Source organism: Triplophysa rosa, linkage group LG5, assembly GCF_024868665.1.
Source record: "Triplophysa rosa linkage group LG5, Trosa_1v2, whole genome shotgun sequence".
Classification (NCBI taxonomy): domain Eukaryota; kingdom Metazoa; phylum Chordata; class Actinopteri; order Cypriniformes; family Nemacheilidae; genus Triplophysa; species Triplophysa rosa.
The window spans coordinates 7,372,178-7,378,177 of NC_079894.1; the positions used below are offsets into that span (position 1 = coordinate 7,372,178).

Genomic DNA, 6,000 nt, shown 5'->3' on the forward strand with positions numbered 1-6,000 from the left:
TATTTACGAAAAGCGCTCTGTAGAGCAGTTTGTCCGTTTAGGCCTACTGTAGAAACGACATGGAGAATTCCATGTAAGGGGACCCGCGGTGTATGTAGATAGAAATATATCATTATGTAAGGTCATTATACACCTCTGAAGACACAGTTATGTATAATATATTGCATTTCTGTCAATAGATCTACCAAAAAATTACACACAGCCCCTTTTAAGCAACCACCCCAATAACTATTTCCTCTGTGTCATCCAATATTATTCTCCAACCAATCTAAACAGACATACATGTTCTTACACATTTTTACCTCCAGAAATGACTTTGACTGGAAAAGAGCTCTGAATAAACATCTCTAAATGCAGCTGGGTTTTTGGCTTCATCTGTGTGATGAAACGTAACTGATGTCAGCATGCCTGACTGGACCCACCGGTCCTGATGCAACTCTGTGTAGCAACAGGAATTACCAGTTGAATGACCTCAGGTCATTGGATGGTGCTGAGCCTGAAGTAGCTCATTGCATAGAAGCTGCCTGAGCTTTTAATGTCTGCACGCTTGACATTTGTACCTTGAAAAGCGAAAACAGGATGAGGAATGTTGGATTGGACACTACCATCCCTGAACGAAACAAAACAACTCCGCGTACAAGTCCCATTTTCATCAATGTATGCTAATTACACGCAAATTATATTCCAATTATGCAAACGAAGGAAGTTTTTTCCCCGTGATGTTTTTAATTTTGTTCAAGAAATCCGCAAGTCATGAAAGCCAGTTGTACGTTTTGCTCAGCTTTTACACATTTGTCATTTTAAAACATTTTTTTTTATATGATCGCATGTTACCGTTGTTGGAACGCAGAGGCCTGAATCTCATATTGAAGGGAATGGATTATGCTTCTCATTTAAAATAATGTCCATCTGCTCAATCAGAAATGCTATTTATTTCCTGAGGACCGCTGAAGATGTTTCGAGAGGAGAAGGGAGGGTAGTGCCTCTACGCACTTTCTTCAAGCTTTTTGTGTTGCTTTGAAAAGAAATGGCTTTTCGAGTGCCTTTTGACTAATACTAGACGACGGCTCCATTTTCTTTTTTTTCCAGTGTTTTCTGTTAAACATAAACAGTTGAAAATGTTCTGCCGCTAAAACCTCATCTTCACAGTGTGTCAAGCAAACTTCATCTCTCCGTGAATGTGTTATTAGAGATCTTTTCCAGTTTTTCAAACATGCCTCATTTGGTGCTTTTCTATACCAAAATGTAATATATTAACTATTAGGGTGGTATATACAGCGCTTACCAAATTCAACATGGGCTTGTTAAAGTCAAAATAATGAAGAATAAAAGCATGAACTTACTTAACAGAATTGAGCCGAGATGTGTAGATACTGTCAAAACCTGTATTGTGCTAAAGGTTAATGAACATGCACTATAAGCAAAGGGTGTTACATATGTAAATGAAGAATTGTTCTAGCAAGCTGGGAGGCACAGATAGCTTGCATGCCCTTGTTCAGCATTTCAAGAGCAAAGGTGTCTTGACTGATTCGCCCAGGTTTCTTGAGGTCTTCAAAACAAATTTGTAATACTGATTAGAATCCAGTGAAGCTAATTAGGATGCTAATTGGAATGGAGTGGAGTTGGGATGGAACAGTGGCTGAGAGGCGTCTTCTCACAGTAGCCAGGTTTCCATTACAGATTCGCACAAAATTTGAGTGATGTTTTCTAAATGTCGATAAAAACAATATTGCGGAATGAATGCGTTTCCATTGAACTATGTTATGCTATTAAAGTGTATTTGATTCTTCTCGCGATAAGTCATTCTGGCCGTACTTCTCCTTTGTACGTTTTATGGCAGGTTGCAAACCAACTTCAGTGCATAGTGCCACCTACTGTGATGAAAGAGTGAGAAGAAATGTCTATATTTCCTTATATACAGTATTTTCATATTACCTCACTGTTCCTAATAAATTTCCATACTGCACTCACTCGTTTTCCTGCATTTGGGCCATCATATAAGATATTACTTAATGTGAATGCCTTACATCCTATCTTTCCAAATGTTCTGACAAAACATACCGCGAATGGTCATGTGACTTGTTATACGTCACGTGACTTGTAAATACGACAAAAAGCGTTTCAATTGGAGTTTTGCGAAATATGCCTTTATCGTATTGCCTGAAAAAACACCTCATGCGAGCGTGAGAACTTGTTTGCGATACATGGGAGTTTTTGCGAAATTGACGTGTTTCCATTGGGTGTATTTTTGCGCTATTTAAATTTGCGCATTTTGAAGGGTAATAGAAACCTGGCTAGGGTCGTTCTTCCATGTTTGTTCCTGTTGGCTCTTCGCTTCACTCATTGCTTGAATTTATCTTTTTTTTACATGCAAGTAAAAGAACATCAATGATTGAATATTCATACAATTTAATTCAATGTCAGTATTATAATTTTCTTTTTTTTGTAGATTACGCTCTAAAAATACCCATGGTTGGGTAAAATAGGAACAAACTGATCTCTTGGTTTAAATAAATTTAGAAAATGCACATATTTGACCCAACCATGAGTTGAAATGAACCAGAAGTTAGTTTAAACCCAGTGGTTGGGCTTGTCTATATTTTATCCAACCTTGGGTTGAAACAACTCAACATTTTAGTGTATAAGAAAAGAATTGTTAGACAGTACGTTTCTAAAAACAACAAAATAAGCAGCACAAAAAAATATTTTAGCTGTAATCCACATGATTTACATATTACATGCGTTCTGAAGTCATTTACAACACCAATCATAATTAATTTTTCATTATACAGAAAACACCAGAATCAACATTATGTATATAACTATAACATTAATATAAAACAAAACTTCTTCACTTCGTTTTGGAAAATGTGTAAATATTAATGTTTTAGAGAACTATTTTGGAAAACTATTCCTTTAATGTTGAAGTCTATGAACTAGCTCACGCATCGGAAATAACTAGGCCTATTGCAGAAATCTTTTAGAGACATGAAGCATTACAATATCCCCAGTGTGGTGGGTTCTGCCCGCTTTATTTCATTTATTATTTTTTGCTTCTATTTCTCATGTCTTCTTCACTTCTCAGCACTAAATTGCAGATATTTTTATAGAAGCGAAGTGGTTTAATATCCTCGCACTTTCCGTGCAGCCTCTCCCTGCATTTGCACTCAATTCAGAGGCGCGAGAAGGTGATGCCGAGACTGATTGCTTGCTACAGGATTAATAATATCAGGGGAGGGACTCCAGGAATGCATTGATGCATGTTTGTCACCTTGGCATGTGCACGGCATGAGGGACATATTAGCTCAGACACGACTGACCCTGCACATCAGACAACTTCCCCCATACATTCAATGAAGGCTTAGAAAATCACTTTATCATTCTCAATCGTACAAGAGTATCTGATTGTTATGCATCCCCAGTTTGCTTTGAATGCTTGAATTATTTTCCAACATGCAGATAAAGCATTCCTGTAATTGTATGTGCATTCCCTGGGTATGAAAAGCAAAATGCTTGTAATATAAAAACTTGGGGACTCAAAGAAACAAAGACGATACATTTTTTATGAGACTATCAAGGGCTGTACAATCAAACAAAAGCTGTTTCAACAGCTTCACTTGCTGTGTTAATTGTTCATACTGTAGGTAAGTGAGAAAAATAACAAAACACAGCCCGGATGAAGTGTGGTAGTACTGAAAAAAAAACTGATCAACACACAAACAACGCCTTCCTATTTAAAAGCAGCTGCTCTGTTTTGTCTATGACCACATGCATAGACAGACCAACTCTTAGACTTTCTGAACGCTGCCTCTCCGCCAGCCAGACAAATGGCAACACTGAACCTTCAATCAGCAGATGAGAAAGCCAATCATCATAAAGAGAGAAAAAAGACACAGAAGACTGTCTTACCTTCTCAGTCTTTCCTTAAAAGAACACAGCGCTTTGGAACATGGACGAGTGCTCCCAATGTTTCTCCACATGTTTAAAGTCACGCTGAGTGTATCTGCAGCTCTCAATCCAGCCCAGAACAGTCCGCTAGCTCCAAAATCTGCCAGCCTGCTGCAGCTCGGGAGGTGTGTTTTGATTGGCCGGCTCGGCACACTGTCGTATCCACACACACATACATCGAAAGTCAGCCGTGCTTTTTTCCCACCCTCACATTTCCTATTCTCTCTCTCTCTCTCTCTCTCTCTCTCTCTATCGCTTCTTCTCTTGCTTTACATCTCTAACTCTACCTCTCTCACTTTATCTTCCAGTCTCTTTATATCCCCTCTGTCTGCAGCTGGGAGAGGCACACAGGTTCTCTCAGAGAGAAGCGCAGGCAGTATTTGGTTTAAGGCAATAACGTGGCTCCAGAAGGAAACCTAATTAATAATATAGGGGGAGCGCGGAGGATGCGGGTGGGGCGGGGGATGATGCGAGGCACGTGCGCTATAAGCCCCCTCAAGACCGTGGGCCATTTTTTTCAAAGGAAAGGCTATCCTGTCAGCTCATAACAGAGGGCTTCAGGAACAGGGCAGTAGCTCTGTGCAAGGTAAGATAAAAATGTGATAAAAACAAAGGCCTTGAGGGACAAGAAAAAGCTTTATGTACCGCAACTCACAGTCATCAAACCCTCAGCCGACTCTCTGAGGCGATCCATCATTTACCTGCAGGTCTCCCTCTTCCTTTCAGCCTCGGCACAGGTTGATGATTTATCTTTTCGACTCCATTTATTTATTTACATGTTTCCCCTTTCTCAGCTCTGCCAGCGTCCTTGCAGGTGAGCTTATGTAAAATGGAGCTGTCTGGCGCCGAGCTTTTGCTTTTAAAATCCTTCTTTCAGAAGTAGGAAAAATAAATTTGAGCTTTACAAATTTCTTTATTGCATTTATTTGTGTTGTGTGCTGCTTTGGTTAATTGTATGTTTTAGTTTTGCTCATTTGTAAAAATAAAAGCAATTACTTTCGCCAGCCAAGCATGATATATAAAGCTGTAACAGAATTATAAAACAACAAATGACCAGGTGTTAAAGTTATGCTACAATAAGCGCATATTTTTATGTCATTTGTTAAAATTAATAAATCAAAATTGTATCTTGTTTAGGTTTAAGTTGTGGGGACAGTCGTGGCCTAATGGTTAGAGAGTCGGACTTGTGAGCAGAAGGCTGCCGGTTCGATTCTCAGGGCTGGCGGGTAACGACCGAGGCGCTGCAGTGATAGCTGCCCACTGCTCTGGGTGTACGTGTGTTCACTACTCACTGGATGGCTGAAATGCAGCGGTCACATTTCGGGTATGGGTCACCATATCTGACAAATAGGTCACTTTCACTTCACAAACCAGTGAAACAGATGTAAAAGCACACCAACTATTATGAAAAGTGCTTATAATCAGTTGGACATGCAGTCTCTGCCTGTGAATCTTTGTGAAAAAAGAATTGCCGTTGCTCAGCAAATTATGAAAGAAAATATATTATGCACTTGGATAAATCTAATCTTAAAGTCTTAGGTGGAGTTTAAAGGGGTCATATGGCATGAACACTTTTTTTTCTGTGTCTTTGGTGTGTTATAAGTTGCCCATGCATGTATTAGACACGTAAAATTGCAAAAATTAAAGTGTCGCAACAAAAGATGCATTCTATCTAAAAGCGAATGCTCACCCAGACCTGCCTGAAATGCCTCGTGTAACCACACCCCCACAAATCCACGTCTGTTCATGGTATGAGTTGACTAAGACCGCCCAAATGTATACACAAGTAAAGTGGGTGTACCTGTCAGTACAATTGCTTTGGAACCTGATGTTCCAAATATGGTAAGAGGCGTTACATTTCGGTCACACACTTGCAGTATTCAACCAATCACTACGCACTGGCCAATCATAGCATACCTCGCTTTTCAGAGCAATGAGCTTTGTAAAAAATCTGCGCGTTTCAGAGAGGCGGGGCAAAGATTAGAGGCAAACATGCATGTTATGTGGAAAATACAGCGTTTTTGAACCTTAAATCGTGTATACACATTGCAT

At 39.5% G+C, this 6,000-nt stretch overlaps 1 protein-coding gene across 1 annotated transcript in view; it reads right to left on the reverse strand.

Annotated features, from left to right (window-relative positions):
* cdh18a (cadherin 18, type 2a) overlaps nucleotides 1-4,217 on the reverse strand; it is a 43,275-nt gene extending 39,058 nt beyond the window's left edge. Inside the window, exon 1 of the mRNA XM_057333380.1 lies at nucleotides 3,910-4,217. The gene's annotated coding sequence lies outside the window, so the exon portion shown is untranslated. The remainder of the gene's footprint in view (nucleotides 1-3,909) is intronic.
* Nucleotides 4,218-6,000: the final 1,783 nt, after the last annotated feature.